The following is a 23,407-nucleotide window of genomic DNA, read 5'->3' as shown; positions in this document are numbered from 1 at the left end:
TTTGAGGATGATATTTGAAGGAAATTATGAGTGCATGCTAAAACTACCACAGACTTTTATATCAATTTCTGGGAATTTATCCTGTAGACATACGCAAATGTACTTGAAAAAAAAGAAAGTGCATGGATGATCTCTGAGCATTATCTACCAAAAAAATAATAAAGAGAAGTTAAAGGTACATAGAAATGTAAAAGAAGCACAGAAATAAGGTATATATCAGAAGGATTTATAAGAAGGAATTTTTATTGTGGCTATAGTGATTTGGATACATGTAGAATTGACTGGAAGTGACTGGGAGCAAATGATTTAGAATACATCTCAGTTTTCCAGAAATTACCAATGCCAAAGAAATCATGAACAAAATCTAAAAATATTCCTTGACTCCATAATTATTAAAATACGTATGCATATATTAGGCTTCCTAGCAGAATGAGGGCTCTGGAAACTGTGCAGACCACAAGGAAAACATATGCTAGAAAGTCCATTTCAGATGTGGTCTTGGAGGACAACTGGTAAGATTTACCGCTCAGAAAGCACAGCCCTGGGCTAAGAGAAAAAGAAAATGGACAATGGAACTCTTTCCCCAGAGCAGATTCAGAGTCTAATTTAAGAGTTTGTTCGATTGTGCCAGATGAGTGAGTTCAGCTTATGGTGTGTGAGCAGAAGAAATATCAATCATATCTAGATCAAAGATTAGAAGAGAACAGCCCCATCCACAGTGTGTTTCATCTTCAATGACTATGGATGATGGAACCACATTAGGGAAGGACCTAGGTCCTTGAAAAATTGCATTAAGAGGTATAGTATTCTGGCTAGGAATATTCATCTTACTATGGTATCAGAGCAAGATACACATTTCTATTTTGTTGAATTCATTGCTTATTTTTGGGTTGGATAACTATTAAATTATACCAGCTTAACTCAACTAATAACATGCTCAGATTGCCTGTTAAGTGTGTGGCAGTGGTGGTGGTTGTGGTGGTGGTGTGTGTGTGTGTGTGTGTGTGTGTGTGTGTATGCATCTGATGGGCTCTAGAAACATTCACTGATTAAAAAGTGTTGCATTTTACTTCATGAAGTTTGAGCAACATGAACAAAACCCTAAGGATTTTTCCAATCTCTTCTTTCCAGAAGATGATTAAAAGGGTGATAGGCTATGGAAATTATTTAGCATTTCTATTATTTCAAATGATATATGTTTATTGAAATAATTTAGTAGATATTAGAAGGCTTCATGAAGGATCTGAATTGTCTAGGAATTATTGAGCATATATCATCTTTGAGAAATGTCAATGCTACCAAATTAGATATATGTATAGGACAGTTATTACTACACGAAGGTATGCAGAAAGTGCTATGTGATATGACTCAAAGGTATTACTTCTGAGCTGAAAGCTATTGTAAACAGAAATCCAGAATGACAATACTTGACTACCAATTTATTCATTCAGTAATGTTGCATTCCTTTTATGTACCTTATAGTCTATGGTGAATTAAATGGTGTATGAGATAAATTTTGGTTCTATTCTCAGTGGGTATATGATCCACCAGTAGTTTCAGATATATACTGCAATGGCCAACTCTGTGGGAGTGGAAAAGACTGTTTTTCTTACATTTACTAAGGTTTTCAACTTCTATATGGGTTAAGTAAATAAGTTGAAAAATAATAACCCATATGGGTTTGGTTGTCTATTTTTTATTTCATAGTAGTGTGTTTTGCCTTGTTTCATTTATCATTTCATGTTTTTTGTTGTTGTTGTTATTGTTGTGGCTGTTTAGTTTTTCCTTAAAATGGATCATGGTATCCTGTCCCTGTGTTAAACAACATTGTGATGAAGCAAGCTTCCTATTTCTGTGTGGATTAAATAATTTCATGACTTAGAATATACTCTTGTCCCTTTATTAAGCAATACTGAGAATGAGCAATAACATAGCAATTTGTAACAAAGAAAATGCTTGCTCCAGGAAAATAACTCTGTGAAATCACTAAGATAACTTGCACATCAAATGTTTAGGTGACTCATCAAGACTCACATGTTCATCAGTACAAAGCTATTATGTCATAAGCATCCTGAGCACCAAATCCCTATAAATACCTTCCCTTAATTTTCCCATTTTGAGACACAAGTATCTATCAAGGACAGTTCTCCCTTAGTGCAGTTACGCTAGTAAATGTAGCTTTTGTGGGTCAACAGGTTTCCCTGGAGGTGGATGGTCAAATACTTCTCAAAAATTATTGTCATTGAATCAGAAATCAGATTTTGTAACAATCAATTCATTGAAGTATTATCATCAGAACAGGCCCTATGATGGCACACAACACACATGCAAACAAATGCTTGTACACACAAATGCAATCACAAGCGTCTCCCTCTCCGCTCTATGGGACATGTCACCCAGGGATGTAAACCTTCCTGGCAATATGGGATATGACCTCCAGGGATGAGCCTGGCCATGGCATGGTAAGATTGAGAATGCCTTCTTGACCAAAAAGGGAAAACGAAATGGAACAAACTCAATTTTCAGTGACAAAGGGATTTCAAATAGAGTTGAGAGGTCATTCTGGAGGTTATTGTTAGGCAAGCTTCAACCAGATATTGAAAATTGCTGAAGTATGCCAAATCCCAACAAACAATATTCCTGAAAACCCTTTAAAAATACTCTGGCTTTATCTAAGACTCTAGAAAAGTTTCACTTAGTAAATTTATTTTTTTCAGGAACATAAGAATTCTTCCAATGCCAGATAAGCCCTAAAACCCAGAAGCACCAGTCTTTCAAAGAATATCAACCAGCTTCATTTTTCTATCCCTTAAGTCAGCACTCCTTTCCAGCAAGAAAAAGTTAAAATGGTCATTGCCCAAATATCTCTGAAGTTGAAAGAATCATCAAATGAGAGATAGTGGTGTAACTGTGAAATTAGAATTTAACAAATGACTATGACTCCTGACTCATTATATAGATATTTCTTCTTGGTTTATTAGAATAGCCAGAAAGAAATACCTGAAATTGTTGAATTGTAATTCAGCAGCCTTGATCTTTGACAATGATTGTATAATAATATAGCTTTTATCATGTGACCATGTGATCGCAAAACCCTTGTGACTGACACTCCTTTTAGCCAATGTAAGGACAGATGAGTAATAAAAAAAAAGAAGTACATGAAATAATAATAATGATAATAATAACATTATTATAATAAAATGGTGTTGGGAATATGCAGAAAAATACTCCTATGTAAACTATTGACAATAGTTATAGTACTAATTTAATAATCATTCCTCAATTGTAACAAATGTAACCACTGTTAAAAATAGTAGGATTAAAAAAATAGTAGGATTAAAAAAAAAAGTGTTATCAATTGTAATAAATTTTCCATGGCAATTCAAATGTTGGTGGTGGGGTGGCATATAGGAATCCTGATTGTTCTGTAAACACACGGTTTCTCTAATGAAAAACTCACAGTAACCTAAGTTTTAGAGGAAAATTGCTTTTCAAAATGTTGGTTTTCTCTTCTAATTTTCTCAGAAAAATGGAAACATTCTGGATATATGTAATCATGGGAATTATTACAGTTTCATTGATTTCAGAATATGTGATTATTTCCTACCAAATGGTCCTACAATTTTCCAGATTCAATAAAATATTAAATATTAGGTTTGGGCAGCCGACCCGCCTGCCCTCCTCTCCCCTCTCTCTTTGTCCGCCGGCCCGCCGCGCGGCGCCCACGCCCCGCAGCAGCCGACCCGCCCGCCCTCCTCTTCTGCCTTCACCGGCTCCTCCGCCACTGGCCTCCACAGCCTTGCCACCCTCACCTTTCCTCCTCCAGAACAGCTACTGGGGGAGTGGAGACAATACAGAGCAGCTCCCGGAGCCACGACGGAGATCAAAGGGATGGCGTACCCCATCCTGGAATGGCTGACTGTCTGGGAGAACCAGCTCCGGTGAGATCACCAAGGGGCGCGGGCTTTCCTGGGTGGGACGGCAAGTGGCCGGAGTCCCTCCCTTCCTCCTTCCCAGGCCAGCTGGCAGAATTGGACAGGCGGTCCCCTTGGGCCGCGGCAGCTGGCACCCCCACCACGCGAGGCCCCCCGGACCAACTGAGAGAGTTCGGTAGGAAATCCCCAGAATACGGAGAACAGTGACGGGGGGGTCCCTTCCAAACACGTGACTCCCTGGTCCGGCTGGGAACAGTGCACTCTCCCGGGCTGCGACAGTTGGTGCCCTCCCGCCACGCTTGGCGCACCGGGCCGACTAGGTAATTCGGCCAGACGCTCTCCCGTGCTGCGGCAGCCGGCGACCCTCCCCGCGTTTGGAACTCTGGGCCGGCTGGCACTCTTCCAAGACGCTTCGGCTGCCGAACCTCCCCTACAGCGAGAACTTTCCAGAGTTAAAGGACCCACAGCAACATTCACTGGTGGAACCCGTACACAAACGTGTGCCACGAGCGCCACCTACTGGGCAGGATAAGAAAAATAGAGCACAGAGATTTCACAGAAAAATCTTTCAACCTGTGGGATCCAACACCCAGGGAAATCTGACTAAATGCCCAGACGCCAGCAGAAGATAACGGATCATGCTCAGAAAACTGAAAATATGGCCCAGTCAAAGGAACAAACCAATAGTTCAAATGAGATACAGGAGCTGAAACAACTAATGCTGAATGTACGAACAGAAATGGAAAACCTCTTCAAAAACGAAATCGATAAATTGAGGGAGGACATGAAGAAGACATGGGCTGATCAAAAAGAAGAAATAGAAAAACTGAAAAAACAAATCACAGACCTTATGGAAGTGAAGGATAAAGTAGAAAAGATGGAAAAAACAATGGATACCTACAATGACAGATTTAAAGAGACAGAAGATAGAATTAGTGATTTGGAGGATGGAACATCTGAATTCCAAAAAGAAACAGAAACTATCTGGAAAAGAATGGAAAAATTTGAACAGGGTATCAGGGAACTCAAGGACAATGTGAACTGCACAAATATACGTGTTGTGGGTGTCCCAGAAGGAGAAGAGAAGGGAAAAAGAGGAGAAAAACTAATGGAAGAAATTATCACTGAAAATTTCCCAACTTTTATGAAAGACCTAAAATTACAGATCCAAGAAGTGCAGCGCACCCCAAAGAGATTAGACCCAAATAGGCATTCCCCAAGACACTTACTAGTTAGAATGTCAGAGGTCAAAGAGAAAGAGAGGATCTTGAAAGCAGCGAGAGAGAAGCAATCCATCACATACAAGGGAAACCCAATAAGACTATGTGTAGATTTGTCAGCAGAAACCATGGAAGCTAGAAGACAGTGGGATGATATATTTAAGTTACTAAAAGAGAAAAACTGCCAACCAAGACTCCTATATCCAGCAAAATTGTCCTTCAAAAATGAGGGAGAAATTAAAACATTCTCAGACAAAAAGTCACTGAGAGAATTTGTGACCAAGAGACCAGCTCTGCAAGAAATACTAAAGGGAGCACTAGAGTCAGATACAAAAAGACAGAAGAGAGATGCATGGAGAAGAGTGTAGAAAGAAGGAAAGTCAGATATGATATATATAATACAAAAGGCAAAATGGTAGAGGAAAATATTATCCAAACAGTAATAACTCTAAATGTTAATGGACTGAATTCCCCAATCAAAAGACATAGACTGGCAGAATGGATTAAAAAACAGGATCCTTCTATATGCTGTCTACAGGAAACACATTTTAGACGCAAAGATAAATATAGGTTGAAAATGAAAGGTTGGGAAAAGATATTTCATGCAAATAACAACCAGAAAAGAGCAGGAGTGGCTATACTAATATCCAACAAATTAGACTTCAAATGTAAAACAGTTAAAAGAGACAAAGAAGGACACTATATACTAATAAATGGAACAATTAAACAAGAAGACATAACAATCATAAATATTTACGCACCGAACAAGAATGCCCCAAAATACGTGAGGAATACACTGCAAACACTGAAAAGGGAAATAGACACATATACCATAATAGTTGGAGATTCAATTCACCACTCTCATCAATGGACAGAACATCTAGACAGAGGATCAATAAAGAAATAGAGAATCTGAATATTACTATAAATGAGCTTGACTTAACAGACATTTATAGGAAATTACATCCCTCAACAGCAGGATACACCTTTTTTTCATGTGCTCATGGATCATTCTCAAAGATAGACCATATGCTGGGTCACAAAGCAAGTCTTAACAAATTTAAAAAGATTGAAATCATACACAACACTTTCTCGGATCATAAAGGAATGAAGTTGGAAATCAATAATAGGCAGAGGGTCAGAAAATTCACAAATACATGGAGGCTCAAAACACACTCTGAAACAACAAGTGGGTCAAGGAAGAAATTGCAAGAGAAATTAGTAAATACCTAGAGGCGAATGAAAATGAAGACACAACATATCAAAACTTATGGGACGCAGCAAAGGCAGTGCTAAGAGGGAAATTTATTGCCCTAAGTGCCTATATCAGAAAAGAAGGAAAGGCAAAAATGCAGGAATTAACTGTCCATTTGGAAGAACTGGAGAAAGAACAGCAAACTAATCCCAAAGCAAGCAAAAGGAAAGAAATAACAAAGATTAGAGCAGAAATAAATGAAATTGAAAACATGAAAACAATAGAGAAAATCAATAAGACCAGAAGTTGATTCTATGAGAGAATCAATAATATTGATGGGCCCTTAGCAAGATTGACAAAAAGAAGAAGAGAGAGGATGCAAATAAATAAGATCAGAAATGGAAGAGGAGACATAACTACTGACCTCACAGAAATAAAGGTGGTAATAACAGGATACTATGAACAACTTTATGCTAATAAATACAACAATTTAGATGAAATGGACAGGTTCCTGGAAAGACATGAACAACCAACTTTGACCCAAGAAGACATAGATGACCTCAACAAACCAATCACAAGTAAAGAGTTGAATTAGTCATTCAGAAGCTCCCTAAAAAGAAAACTCCAGGACCAGACGGCTTCACATGTGAATTCTATCAAACATTCCAGAAAGAATTAGTACGAACTCTCCTCAAACTCTTCAACATAATCAAAGTTTAGGGAAAACTACCTAACTCATTCTATGAAGCCAACATCACCCTCATACCAAAACAGGCAAAGATATTACAAAAAAAGAAAACTACAGACCAATCTCTCTAATGAATACAAATGCAAAAATCCTCAACAAAATTCTAGCAAATCGTATCCAACAACACATTAAAAGAATTATACATCATGACCAAGTAGGATTCATCCCAGGTATGCAAGGATGGTTCAACAAAAGAAAATCAATTAATGTAATATACCACATCAACAAATCAAAGCATAAAAATCACATGATCATCTCAATTGATGCAGAAAAGGCATTTGACAAGATTCAACATGCTTTCCTGTTGAAAACACTTCAAGAGATAGGAATACAAGGGAATTTCCTTAAAATGATAGAGGGAATATATGAAAAACCCACAGCTAATATCATCCTCAGTGGGGAAAAATTGAAAACTTTACCCCTAAGATCAGGAACAAGACAAGGATGTCCACTATCACCACTATTATTCAACATTGTGTTGGAAGTTCTAGCCAGGGAAATTAGACAAGAAAAAGAAATACAAGGCATCAAAATTGGAAAGGAAGAAGTAAAACTATCACTGTTTGCAGACGATATGATACTATACGTGAAAACCCAGAAAAATCCACAACAAAATTACTAGAGCTAATAAATGAGTACAGCAAAGTAGCAGGCTACAAGATCAACATTCAAAAATCTGTAGCTTTTCTATACACTAGTAATGAACAAGCTGAGGCGGAAATCAAGAAACGAATCCCATTTACAATCGCAACTAAAAGAATAAAATACCTAGGAATAAATTTAACCGAAGAGACAAAAAAACCTATATAAAGAAAACTACAAAAAACTGCGAAAAGAAATCACAGAAGACCTAAATAGATGGAAGGGCATACCGTGTTCATGGATTGGAAGACTAAATATAATTAAGATGTCAATCCTACCTAAACTGATCTACAGATTCAATGCAATACCAATCAAAATCCCAACAACTTATTTTTCAGAGTTGGAAAAACCAATAAGCAAATTTATCTGTAAGGGCAGGGTGCCCCGAATTGCTAAAAACATCTTGAGGAAAAAAAACAAAGCTGGAGGTCTCGCGATGCCGGACTTTAAGGCATATTATGAAGTCACAGTGGTCAAAACAGCATGGTATTGGCATAAAGATAGATATATCGAACAATGGAATCGAATAGAGTGCTCAGATATAGAACCTCTCATCTATGGACATTTGATCTTTGATAAGGCAGTCAAGCCAACTCACCTGGGACAGAACAGTCTCTTCAATAAATGGTGCCTAGAGAACTGGATAGCCATATGTAAAAGAATCAAAGAAGACCTGTATCTCACACCTTATACAAAAGTTAACTCAAAATGGATCAAAGATCTAAACATTAGGTCTAAGACCATAAAACAGTTAGAGGAAAATGTATGGAGATATCTTATGAATCTTACAACTGGAGGCGGTTTTATGGACCTTAAAGCAAGAGCACTGAAGAAATAAATAAATAAATGGGAGCTCCTCAAAATTAAACACTTTTGTGCATCGAATAACTTCATCAAGAAAGTAGAAAGACAGCCTACACAATGGGAGATAATATTTGGAAATGACATATCAGATAAAGGTCTAGTATCCAGAATTTAAAAGAGATTGTTCAACTCAACAACAAAAAGACAGCCAACCCAATTACAAAATGGGAAAAAGACTTGAACAGACACCTACCAGAAGAGGAAATACAGATGGCAAAGAGGCACATGAAGAGATGCTCAATGTCCCTGGTCATTAGAGAAATGCAAATCAAAACCACAATGAGATATCATCTCACACCCACCAGAATGGCCATTATCAACAAACCAAAAATGGCAAGTGCTGGAGAGGATGCGGAAAAAGAGGCACACTTATCCACTGTTGGTGGGAATGTGAAATGGTGCAACCACTGTGGAAGGCAGTTTGGCGGTTCCTCAAAAAGCTAAATATAGAATTGCCATACGACCCAACAATACCATTGCTAGGTATCTACTCAAAGGACTTAAGGGCAAAGACACAAACGGACATTTGCACGCCAATGTTTATAGCAGCGTTATTTACAATTGCAAAGAGATGGAAACAGCCAAAATGTCCATCAACAGAAGAATGGCTAAACAAACTGTGGTATATACGTACGATGGAATATTATGCAGCTTCAAGACAAGATAAACTTATGAAACATGTAATAACATGGATGGACCTAGAGAACATTATGCTGAGTGAGTCTAGCCAAAAACGAAAGGACAAATTCTGTATGGTCCCACTGATGTGAACGGACATTCGAGAATAAACTTGAAATATGTCATTGGTAACAGAGTCCAGCAGGAGTTAGAAACAGGGTAAGATAATGGGTAATTGGAGCTGAAGGGATACGGACTGTGCAACAGGACTAGATACAAAAACTCAAAAATGGACAGCACAATAATACCTAATTGAAATTAATCATGTTAAAACACTGAATGAAGCTGCATCTGAGCTATAGGGTTTTTTGTTTGTTTGTTTGTTTGTTTTACTATTATTACTACTTTTATTTCTTTTCTCTATATTAACATTTTATATCTTTTTCTGTTGTGTTGCTAGTTCCTCTAAACCGATGCAAATGTACTAAGAAACGATGATCATGCATCTATGTGATGATGTTAAGAATTACTGAGTGCATATGTAGAATGGTATGATTTCTAAATGTTGTGTTAATTTCTTTTTTTTTTCTTTCCGTTAATAAAAAAAAGTATTAGGTTTGGGAAACTAATAGTCTGAATAATATAAGGAGAGCTTGGAGAAGCATGTATGATATAGGGCTTATTATTTTACCAACAAAAAATTCAGTTGATTTACTCCATCTATTTTCATATTGAGAGAATACAACATTTTAAAATTTTTCCTTTTGTGATTTATGATACTTACACATTTTTAATATATTCCTCCTAATATGCAGCTTAGCTGGAGGGAAAGGAGAAATAATATTTGTTGATTAGTGTGCTTGTTTGAAGCTGTTATTACCCCAGAAGAAGGCATGCTCTTTTAATCCATTCCTGTGGGTGGAAACTTGTAGATGGGACCTTTTGGTTAGGTAATTTCAACTGAGATGTGATCCCCATTCAAGGTAGGTCTTAATCCTTTTTTACTGGAATATTTTAGGAGATGATGAAAGACGAATAAGGCTGAGAGAGCTTACAGAGAAAGACCCAGAGAGAGGTGCGAGAGAAAAGCCAAAGAGATAAGAGAGAATCCACAGATGCTCAGAGAGGAGACCACTGGAACCAGGAGTAAAAGCAGGGAAATCTAGTATGAAGGACCAACAGATGCTGGCCATGTGCCTTGCCTGACAGAGGAGTCCTGATGCCAGCAGCGTTTCTTCAGAGTCCAGGTATCATCCCACTGGTGCCTTAATTTGGACCTTTTCATAAATTGTAAGTTAATAAATCCTATTGTAAAAATCAACTCTTTTTGGTATATTGCATTCCAGTAGCTTTAGTAAATCAAAACAATTAGCCGTTGGGAAATTCACAGAGAAAGAGCATATACACGTCTATTTTTAATATGACTGAATATCTTTCAACTTCTTCCCCAACACACAAAAAACTGTGTTTTGGGGCAAAAAATCTTTGCTGTGTGAATTGTCCCCAAAAAGAACTGGCCATAAGAATTGCAGGCAGTTTTCTTACTAGTTTTGGAAGTAATGGAATACAAGTGATGGCAATCCAGAGGAAAACAGCATCAGCTTGGAAACAGTTTATATGCAGAGGAAATAGATGGTAGTATAATTAAAGGCCCAAAGAGATTGTAAGAGCAGTGGCACAAGAAAAGTGTTCCTGTAATGATGCAAGCAATATCTCTGTTTATTCCTGAGTGTTTTCTTATCAAGAAATGTCTAAATGGAATAATGAGAGATTAGTAAAAATGTCCTAGGGATTCATTGATTTTTTTCTCTTTTTTAATATCTCAATAACTCTCATCTCTAATTCACAATGCAGCTAAAGGTCTGATTTTGCTTCCCTAATGTTTCAGTAGCTCTAATTATTTCCAAACATTCTCAGGGAGAAACCATAAATAAAACTCATATGTGGTGCTCATCAAACCTGTACTTAGACTCTTTAGCAACTTCAGGAGGCTAAGATGCATAGCGTACTGGTTAAAGTACTGCAATGCACAATGTGTGAGCCTCACAGTGTTACAGTTTCATTAGCCTGTTCTTTTTTTTTTATTTTGGGAGAACAAAATCAAATAAAGCAACAAATAACAGACATACACAACAAAAATATACATCATATATTATATGAAAATATAAGTAATACTAAAAAATTTCAAAATTCTGTTGCTACATTTGTTATAAAACCCTTCTACTTGATAGTCTGTTTATACTGAACAGATAGATTTTGAGATCAAATGATTTCTGTCAATTCTGCTAAAAAAATCTGTATTTTTCTAATGGTGTGATATAACTATTTATTTGGACAGATGTTTTTTTAATAATAAATAATTTTACTAAACTATGCAACCTGTGCTTGAAATGAAATTGAGAGAATTCTCTTTTGTCTTTAGTCTCTATATAACATTGAATATTATTGCAATAATTTTTCAATTCTTTCTCTTTTTTTTTTGCATGACAGGCTCTGGGAATCGAACCTGTGTCTCCGGCATGGCAGGAGAGAATTTGCCAGTGAGCCACTATTACAATGTCCAATTATTTCTATTTTTTAAGATTTAAATGCACATATTTCAAGATATTATAATCCTTAACCTTCTCAAGTGACCAAGATCATAGACTAAGCACAGTTTATGATCATTAAAAGGAAGTGTCCGTATTGTTTCATGAAGTTCTCAGTTTGCACAGAATATATTTTACACATAAGATTCTCCCCTTCTTATTATAGATAAAAGGGATATGCTACGAAGTGTTTTAAAGATACGGTTATTGCTTACGTGATGATATATTTTTTCTATTAACTACTCAAACCCTTAATATCTTTAGGATATTTTTTGTATCCATTTTATAACAATTCTCAGATATGATGTTATTTTATACGTATTGTTTATTGCTTCTTTCCAAAACGCTGCCATCTTTAAATAAAACACTCCTAATAATTTACTTGTATTGTTGATCTAGAAATTCATTTTAAAATATTCTACCCTGATAGTTCATCTGTCTACACTCAATATATATATATATACAGAGAGAGAGAGTGTATATATATAAAATTTCCAGATATATATCATGATATGGTAAAAGCCAATATTTTTATAGATTTCAGAAGGAGTCAGGAAAATACCAGAAACTTTACTTTCTTTCATCCCCAGTATAGTGTTTATAAAGGCGAACCTTGATAAGTAGAATATAAGAATGTAAATATTTATCTATTATCTGTCTAACCTATCACCTATTTATCTACTTATCTATCTACAGAAAATTCACTGGACAATTTTTTCATGTTAGTGGTTACCTGATTGAAATTGTCCTTATTGAAAGTTGTCTAGGTAAACTAAAATAGATTTTCATAGAAAAATATTATTGTTTGCATACTGAAACCATATATCATCAGAGTCCATGATAAATAAGATTATATTACAATAAGATGAAAATTAAACAATATAAATTGCATGGTATTTAATATGATATACTCAATATGGATTTCTGAAATTATATCCTGCAACAGGGAATAGTATACCTTGTTAAAATATGTGATGTTAAAATAAATCCTTTCCTTTCCAATTTTGTGCTATCACATTACATGCAGATCATAACATAACAAAGGTCTTTTAAGTAGAACGTTTCTCTGCTTCTAAACCATTTTGAAAACACTGTCAGATTTTTAAAATAACTTTCCATGTGTCCCATTCATCAATGATGATAAGTAAGTCACTAGAATTTCATATATAGAATATTAAGTAATACACCATTACCCATACATTTATAATAACTAACAATTAATGGAAGGTTATGTGTGCCAAGCATTGTTATAAAGGAATTTTATGAATTCAAATATGAATTCATTTATTTCTCATAAAAAAATCAATGGAATTGGTGCTATCATTACCTCTTTAGTTTACAAGCAGAGAAAGAGCAAAAAGTTGTGAAAACAATAATCCAATTTCAAAACCTTTTTGTTCTTAACCAAAATGTTCTCATTACTTTACAAGTTGAAGTTCAAAAACTTAGCACCATTTCAAATGTGAGGCTGTGAACTAATTGTATCAATATCACCTCAGCAATAGGTTAAAATGCATTTGGGGGGCCTCAAACTCACTTGTATGGAGTCAAAATTTGAAATTGCCACCTGCCTGGTCATCTTAATTTTAAATCATGCTCCATGTATTTTTGATGTGTACTATAAGTTAAAAACATTATTTTGGTCTATAATTTTTAACCCTCTTTTTTGTGGTACCCAAATCTACCTTTAATCCACTTCCAAGAACCCTTAGCTCCACACACAATTTCGTATCCGTTTTTTTTTTTTAAGGAACTTTTTTGCTTATCCAAAATTTCTTCTTCATAACTACTTAAAATTTGACTTCAGTATCACTGTGGATTGGATGGCTAAAAGAAAGGGATCATGATTTGTCTTTATAATAATATTTTTATTTTCAAAAATGTGATTGTGTATCATAAAATTTGAATGTCTAAGATGTTTTAGTTCTAGACATACGTAAGAAATATCACTGAGCATGTAGCATTACTGGAATTAAAATTTTCTCACAGTTTTTAGTTTTAATGTTCAAAATAAGATTAGAAATATTTAATAAATTACAAGTTCTTGATAAAATTAAATATGTATGTTTAACAATTGTCCAATTTTTTCTATTGATCTCAGTGAAAGATACATTTTTAAAATGGTTTAGAGTCATTCTTGGATTATGATGGACAAGTGGAATTTACTGCCATGGCATCTCTGAGATGAGACAAGGGCACAGAGAAATCTTTCTGTGTATCTAAACCAAGCATGCATTTCATGTGAGCCCTTGTCTATTGATAAAATCCACTACAGCAAAAAGAACCAATCAAACAAGAACAAAAAGATACAAAAAGGACCCAGCCTGCCTTATTCACCATTTTAGTGCATGTTTTGACTCAGGCAAATATTTAAACTTACCTCAATTTCAGTTATATTTCAAGTAAACTAGATAAAAATGTATACCATATATTTCCAAAATGATTACTATAAAATGGAAAAGAGATATGAAAGTGCCAGAAAACTGTAGCAATATACAAGTGTGACTGATAAAATATATTGAGATTTGTATCCTCCACATACATGAATATCTATAGCATTAATTTGGGAAAATTTGGCTTAATTGAACTTATTGCAAAATATAATTTCCTAAATTCAAAGGAAATATATATATATATATATGTTTTTTTTAATTATTGCAGCAACATATACTAATATATATATCACAAAAATTTCCCTTTTAGCCATGTTTAAGTGTGCAACTCAGTAGCACTAGGAAAATGCAAATCAAGGACACAATGAGATAGCACTTTATAATCACTAATGTGGCTATTATTTTTACAAAAAGGAAAATAACAAATATTGGCAAGGATGTGCAAAAAATGTATTCCTCAAACATTGTTGGTGGGGAAGTAGAATGACACAGCCACTGTGAAAATCAGATTTGCAGCTCATGAAAATGTTATACACAAAATGACCAGGCATTTTCACTTCTAGTTATAAACCGAGAAGAACTGAAAACAGGGCCCCAAACAGACTTTGAGTGCCAGTGTTCACAGCGGCATTATTCACATCAGTCAAAAGATGTAAACAATCTACCAACAACCGATTAACAAAATGTGGTACACAGAAAAATTCTGATATTATTCCTGGTAAAAAGGAAATATATTCACATTACTTATAAAACTAGAATTTGAGATATACATAAAAAATGTAAGCGTTGGATATGATGGTTTGGCTTTTTTCCTTAGCTGCCTCTAAAGTGTTGGGCGAGGAAGCCAAGGCCACTTGTGGTGAGGTCCTCACTTGAGGTGGTGACTAGACCATGACCTGCGGCCCCCTGCCCAACCATTGTCCACTGCAGGGCTCTCTTCCAGGGTGCCCGCATCTGCCGGTCCCTGCTGTGTGATGATGAGGTCACTGCAATGGAGGAGACCAATTCTTTCATTAAAGAAGTTGGCCTGGCTTCTTTGCAAAGGCCCTGGACCACGCCCACATGGGGAGCCTCTGCAATACGGGGGCTGGTGGACCTGCCCCAGCAACAGGGGCTGCACCAGCATTGGCCCTACCCCTCTACCACTGCTGCCCCGGCTGAGAAGAAAATGGAAGCACAAAAGAAGAATCTGATGATGACAGATTTGGGCTTTGTTCTTTTTTTTTCCTAAATCTTCTTTGTAAAGTAATATAAAGGTGAACTTAAAAAGCTAAAAATAAAAAAAGGAGATGATGGATTAATTTGTTGGTGTTTTTCTTTGAAAATAAAGAGAATCGGAGGGAGAGAAATGTGATGCAGCTATCAAAGTATAATAGAATTATAAGCATAGGTGTATAGGTTAAAGTTTAGGTGCATATATTTGTATCAGTCAATGTGTAGTTCAAAAATGTTGGTAACAAGCTGAAAACTCATGACATAAAACATCAGTACTTAATTGTTGAATGTGTGCTCCCCGATATAGGTTGAACCTAACTGGATTTATGCACACATATCTGAGGATTTTCTGGGGATTCACTGATCTAGATTGGTTAGGTAGCTCATATAGAGCCACCATATTTTTCTCATGCCTACGACAGGAACACAGGAAGTCCAGTGGAAACATGCAAACCTTCTTAAGACCTGAGTTCAGAATGGTACACTGGCACATTTTCCTATTCTGTCGAACAAATTTTGCCACAGGCCAATCTCGTAGTCATAAGTAGGAGGATATGCAAACCATTTAAAAGAACTAAAAGTGTAAGCACACTTCTTAGAAGGGTGGAGAACAAGATTTCATATTTAAAACTACCACATCAATTTTAAAAAACTAATCTTTCTCAACGACTACTTTCATTTTGTCACAGTGTTTATTTTGTCTTATTCTTTGAAGAAAGTTTAGTTAACATTAGCCTATTTTTCTTTAAATTAGTTAAAGTTTTAATATATTTGACATATTATGTCTATATATTTTGTGCCTTTTTTCAATATTCAATGATTTTATTTGCCCCATGTTTTGCCTTTAATTATAATTGATTGGATATTAGTAGTTCCTTCTTCTCTTCCTGCTCCATTTTTATAAATTTATCTATGCCTTACAGTTTTTGGTTGGTATTCCAATCTTAATTTTCATTGTTCTTTTAGATATATGTATTAAAATTACCATGGATTAATTTATATAGCTTCTAGTAGATTACTAGATATTTTACCTCAGACACACACATTTTTATAAATTTCAAGTTTTCTTGCTTCCATCATCTTATATTATTAATTTATTGGTATTGATTTCCAGTGGTTTTACCTTCCCTTTCTCCACCCCATACCCATCTTCCTTCCTTCCACCCTACCTTTCTCTCTACCTTACTACCTTATTTCCTTCCTTTCCTCATCTCTGTATTATTTTTAAATGGGTGTTTACATCTAATCATTGAAAATTATTTTATCCACCATGATAGGAAAGAATATATATTTAACTTCCATATAATGAAGTGGGATTTAGCATTCTCCTATTTCATGCAAGTACTTCCCTAGATGCATCCCAATTTTAGTTGTTAAAGTCAGTTTTTATGCTAAAATGACGGCAATAATAAGGCAACACTAAACACAAAAATAGATATTATACCCTGAAAGGAAACTTCTCAAGAAATTTGCCAACTCTCCTTTGGTAGAAATAATTAACTTAAGGATAATTTTGCCCAAACACTTTCCACAAAAGGAAATGCAGACTAGGAAGCCTGGAGTCACCTGAGCTTTCCTGTATTTTCATCGCACTGTACAGCATTGTTACCTCAAAACCTTTATTAGGATGTTTACAATTGTTGAACTTTGACCTGTCTTCCATGCATGTAGATGCAATTCATGATTCTAGATCTTCTTTCGTCTATATGCCCAGTACCTGTCGATCTTGTTGACTATTTTTTGTAATCTTTCATGATCATAATAGTTTTCTATAAGTGCAGTGTGCATAACTGCCTTGAATTATCAGCCTACGTCTTCCTAAGTTAAGAAGATTCAAAAGAGTTCTATCAAGGTCTCTTCCACTTGTTTAAATTGTTACCTTATTTTTCATGAGCATGAGCTAAGATCACTTTTCTTAAATCTGTGATTTGTTAAATCTGTTCTCATTTTTGCATATGGATGACACCATATTCAATTTTTCAGCACTGCTATGTTATATCCTCTCTTGGAGATTTTGAGTTAGAGGTGGAGTTTATGGAAATAATTTATATAGCTTTGCTTATTTCAACAATTAAAACAATTCATACTTAGAACTTCTGATAAAATGATCAAATCCTTCAGGAATAGCATTATTACAGCTTCTTTCCCAACATTGTCCATATTTCCAGACAGTATCTCAGTTATTTTCACTGGTACATTGCCAATGCCTAGAATTCTTGCTAATACAGAGTAGCAGTTTAATAAATATTTTTGAAATAAATGAATATTCTCCTTATCTCAGCATGAATTATCCATGACATTCAACTATCAACTGATCATATATATCTTACAATGCTCTTAATATCATTGTTTTGTATTTAACTTTAAAAATACATTTGTGAGTGTAGTTATTTTATGTATAACATCCACATAACTAGCATGTCCTTCAATAGGAGATTAACATGTAGAAGTGGGGAAACATAAACATATACTTATGAAGATAATTTATTTATCAAATTTGGTACCAAAAAATGCCTCTGCATAATATCACATAATCAGATATGAACTGCTTATTGTGATTAGATAATGTAATCTATAAATCAATTTGGAGACTGCTATCAAAGGCCTCCAAAGACTATATAAAACCCCAGTTTCCTAATCAATTCCCTGTTTGGAAAGACGGAGGAAAACTATAATTGATCTCCTTGTCCGACTTAGTGCCCTCATCTATTTTAAAAAGCACATCATGTCCCTGTCTGTTTTAGATGCATTAACTGATTTCCTCAGCCCAGTACTTTGTGTTTTCTCGGATGTGCAAGTGTCATCTGCTTGATGTCTGGTAACTAAGATTATAAATGACGTGTTTCTTTTCTCCTCGTGTTCTTTTTTCTTTTCTGAGTCATAAAAGGCTATGGTTAGTGATGTTTGTGCGTCTACTTGTTTCATAGCAGCTCAGCTTCAAAGTGCTTTGATAAAATGCCTATATTTCATAACTCAACTCACAAATCATGGAATATCTATTCCAGCCTAAAACTCACGAGTAAGATAATTTTACACTATTAATTACAAGAGATAATTAATCAGGAGTGCAGTTTCCCCCTTTTTTTTTTATTAGTAGGCTGAGGCAATTTGTGGGTGCTTGTGTGTGTGTTTCTTGAGAGCTCTTTATTAATCTCAGTTACTAAAAAAAATCTTCATATATTAATTCCTCTAAATGTTATGTCACCTTTCTCAAAAGGATAGAAAATCTCCCCAAGTATTTGATGCACTCTTAACATCTGAAAAAATGTGAGCTGCACTTGGATACTCTATCATCTCTTCATCGTTCATTTTCTCCTACTTTCTCTTCCTTATCTTCCTTATTCCAATGGTAAATTCACTAGTCACAGAAAAGCTTCATTTCTATCTAGGTGAGGTTTATAGCAGATATTTTTATATCTGCTGTAAATATTTTTACTGTGTGGAATTTTCTGCCAAGGTCCTTTTGAGCAAACAACTACATTTCTCTATCTATCTCTATCTCCATCTCTATCTATCTATCTATCTGTCTCTATCTCTATCACTTTCTTTCTATCTCTCTATCTCTTTGTCTATTATATATATGCTTGAAATATTTTTCTAATAATATTTAATTAATCAACTCTATGTAGACCATACATTTTGATGAACATTTTATTATATTTTCTACTCCATATTATTTAAGATATTTTACTTTGTCAATTTCAGTTCTGAGGATGTGAAGAAAGAAAAAGCAAAGCCTGATGTTGTTAGCTGCATTTTTGGAGCATTTTCCTACTCTCCTCAAATTTGGATAAAGGTCATATTCCAAGTCATCAAGGTGAATGCTCTCTTAAAAATTATTTTAATTTTCTACCTTCAAGCGAGGTAAATTCTCCATACTATAATTTCTCCATACATTCTTCATATCTTCTTTGATTATTTTATCTATAATTATGCATTTTAAGTGTAATTATTTAATTTCATGTCCCTGAATGCTTTAGGAATTCATATGTTAGATCATTATACGTCATTATATAATAAGTATTTCATGCAAGCTGACATATAATTGTTGTCCAATTAGAAGGTTGAATAGGGGGTGTGAGGGTAGTTCAGTGGTAGAATTCTCACCTGCCATGGGGGAGACCCGAGTTCAATTCCCAGCCCATGCACTTCCCAAACAAACAAAACAAAGAAGCCACACACACACAAAAAAAAAACCCCGAAAAGTTCAACAAATGGTGCTGCAATAACAAGCTGCTAACAAGCTGCTCACATAGAAAAACACTGAAATGTGACCCTGCCATACAGCCTACAAAAAAGAAAAAAATATATATATTGAATAAGTGAATTAATATAAGAATGAGCCTAAACACTTAGGATGAAATAAACATCCATGTTTCTCTCTCTGGCGCTGGATTCAGTTCAACCAAAGTCACAAATAGGAAAATTTAGCATCTATATTCTAACAGCCATTATAACGACAGTTGGAGCAAACCCATATCTCAAGAAATTTACATTGTGTTGCTCCATTCATTTTGTTATAATTTTTCCCAAGCCCAAAGCAGCAGAATTAATATCTACGCCTGGAACATATTTCTGTTAAGGAGTTTAGATGTTGCTTAAGACATACTTCCTTGATGAGGCCAACACTCTCCCTCACAATTGCACTCAACCTCTCTTTAACTAATATTCACTATGCCTGCAGCCAGGTTTTCTTTGGAAACCACGGAAACGCATGTCTTCAACATCAAAGTAAATTTCTATTCCATCAAACACCAGCTACAACCTAACTTGAATTGAGCTCCAGATGTTAAGGATTCTCCCTTTACAGGAAAAGCCTTGGCTTTACCGTGAGATTTCTCATTCTTCGATTGCTAGTCCTATGTGCATAACCAGGAGTCTCGTGAAGAAATTGTGGCTGATAGTAGAAATGATGTTTGGATTGGGATTCAATTTAATGGTATTATGGTTTAAGACCACAGGGATGCTCAAACCCAGCTGTTATTGCTTTCTGTGATATCCAGAAAGAGATGCCACATAGGAAATAAGGAAAATGTATGGAAATAAAAGGTATAGCAATAAACTATGGAACCCCTCACTGTTCATTGTGTTATATTGAAACTAAGCTATGTGTTATGATTTATCCAAAAGTATAACAGCCTTATTCTTCCTCCATAAAATTCATTTCCAATTTTCCTTTTTAAACCAAACTCTAACTAACTAGATAGAAAGGGTCAGAGTGGTCCTGAAAAATGCCCCAGTTCCTGATATATCAGAGTGTACTTCTGATGTGTGGATTACATGGAAGACTTTTTCACAGGCAAAAGAGGCAGTTACTTCCTTAATAATAGGAACACATGGAAGAAAGAAGAATAAAGTAATCACATGTATTTGAATATTTAATCACAATGATTCTAAAAATTGACAAATGGGACCATGAATATCTTAGAAGCCAGCCTATCATTTTATTTCATTTTGATGGTGAAGAGATAGGTGGGGTTTGGGGAACTGGATATTTTCCCCACTTGTTGTACAGATACATGGCAGTGAAATTAGTGAAACTGGATGTCATCTCTGAGGAAAACTGTATAATGATCAAAGATGGTCTTTTTCATTGTTAGATTGTCAATGAACAAAGAGTGAACTCAAGATTGAAAATGCACAGAAGGGGAAAACAGTATATATAAAGAAGAAATGAGGCTTCCATCTCAACACACCTAGCTGTTAAAAAACATTTTTGATACCCAAATTAAATTCATATGATTCCAATTTTACAATATGGAGTGACTCAAATTATTCATTTATTTCATTTCCAAAACTATTGAACAATTTAAAAATATTCCAGGAGACTTAAATGTAATTTTTCATTAGCTTAACCAAACCATAGTTTAATATATCTGCCCTAATACGATCCTAATTGTCCATAGTTTCTAATCACAGACCTAGTGACACTGGAATAGATCAGCCCATTAAACATGGTCTGCTTTACAAAATTGCATGTTGTCACCTTGTAATTCTGGAATAAATCACCTATTTATGTGATACACCCACACATACATATACATATGTATGAATGTACATGTACACATATACCCACAAACATATATGTGATTTTCACGTTTAGATTGTGTTACTGCTGCTGTCGCAGTCACTCTACATAGATCACTCTAGCACTTGAAAGTTTTGTAGGTATTTTTGTTTTGAATTTTCCCTAAATATCTAAACTTATCATGTATGTGAGTATGTGTACGTGGGTTTGGCATGTGTGTAGGATGCTAATGAGAGGGTATGTTAGCACTCTAAAAAGAAAAATAATATGGAAAGTAGGTCTCAGCTACTTGCTGAGTCACTGTGAAAAAATAAGAACAAAGAACTTTGAATTATTTATGGAGTGAATTCCACATATCTTATAGTACAATAGCACATATATTTAAGATTTATAGAAAGGTGTTTTGCAGGAATTCTCAAATGATTTCCTTAAATGCATTTGAAAATGTGAAGAGATATTTAAATATAATCGATTTAGTTTGGGAAGGGGGATATTTAAAAATAAAATGCTATTTGATTACTAAAATTATTTTGCCACTTATTATTGGAAGCTTCAAAATTCCTTATGAAATTCAAACTTGAATAAAAGTTGTAGCAATATCCATTTATATTGAGTAAAACCTATAATTGTGAATTACATGTGCAAATTACAAAGCAAGGCTTTAAGACAAACATCCTCTCAATATTGTTTATTGAATAACTAAGCAATATTTCCCTATGGCCATAATTAATAGCCATAAATTTGCCCCCTTAGAGAGTACATCATAGAAAAATAAATAGACTTAGTGCAATAAACTATTTGAGAGGCAGCCTAACTTAATTGGAGTAAGCCCAGATTGTCTGGTCATACAGCTTCTGGATGCTCCTTCTCGCTTTCTCTTTCTGGGACCTTCCCTAGAAGAGAGGCTTTCGATGATAGGATAAAGACCCATCCTCACTCAGCTGGGGCACACTTTAACTGAAGCACCTCATCAAAATGTCCTATTTACAAATATTCACATTCACAGGAATGGATTAAGTTTATGAGCATGTTTTTCTGGGCTGTATAGCTCCCAAATACCACAGCATGCTAGAAATAGATAATAATAATAGAATATTTCTTAACATCAAGTGCTCTCTTTATTTGACTTTATTATATATTTATATGAATAATTTTATATCAGATGTCTTTCTACAAATTAAATTAAAAATAAAATAATATACTTTGAAACTAACAATTTAAGGCTTCTAACATTATGTTATTATATTCCACCATTTTAAGATACAAATCTCCAAGTAATGGGAAATGCACATTAATGCTAAAGTATTGGTGATATTTTCAGCACTTGGCGCATTATAGATTAAAGTAATACAGGTGAAATAGTAACGAAAATGAGTAATTTTCTTCCCTCTGAATTCTAATATGCCAATTTTACTCAGCTCTAAAATTTGCTTAATATTTAATTTTTCTAGTCACTTATATTCTATTGAATTATAAAGCAACTGAGATTGAATACAGTTTTAAATGGAAAAGTACAGTGAATGTTAAGTATCATACAGAAACTAATTTGGAGATTGACAGGAACTTCAATTCAAATCTTTTTAAGGAGTGGTTAATAATCTGAAGCCCATGAAGCTGTGAAGTTCTGTGACTAATTTTACTCAGAAGCTTATGTTTACTGAGGATGGATTCCAAACTATTCATCAACCTTTCAACAATGCCAATGATCCAAACATTTTTATAACCAGAGTTCCAGAGTATGTAATGAGTGAATAATTCAAGTTTTATGGGTATATTATCTCAATATAATTTTTTCTTTCATTCAACCAATCAGGAGCTTTATTAGATGAAATACTATGTAAAATTGTTGGGATTTTAGGAAATCAATAAATAACAAATCTCCTTCCCCCACCTCAGTTTTTAGCAATTGAGAAGAAGAGATGCAAGAATCAAGCAGATGCATATCAATACTTCATCTCTAT

General features: G+C 34.8%; 1 long non-coding RNA gene across 1 annotated transcript in view; it reads left to right on the top strand.

Moving 5' to 3' along the window:
- Positions 1-19,235, top strand: part of LOC143679440 (uncharacterized) — a 30,584-nt gene extending 11,349 nt beyond the window's left edge. Inside the window, exons 2-4 of the long non-coding RNA XR_013173767.1 lie at positions 10,241-10,469; positions 11,713-11,762; positions 19,124-19,235. This is a non-coding gene — a long non-coding RNA (uncharacterized LOC143679440). The remainder of the gene's footprint in view (positions 1-10,240; positions 10,470-11,712; positions 11,763-19,123) is intronic.
- The last annotated feature ends 4,172 nt before the right edge of the window (positions 19,236-23,407 follow it).

Source organism: Tamandua tetradactyla, chromosome 4 (assembly GCF_023851605.1).
Source record: "Tamandua tetradactyla isolate mTamTet1 chromosome 4, mTamTet1.pri, whole genome shotgun sequence".
NCBI classification, from domain to species: Eukaryota; Metazoa; Chordata; class Mammalia; order Pilosa; family Myrmecophagidae; genus Tamandua; species Tamandua tetradactyla.
The sequence above is the reverse complement of the archived record's forward strand: the minus strand, read 5'-3'. Positions and strand labels throughout refer to the sequence as shown.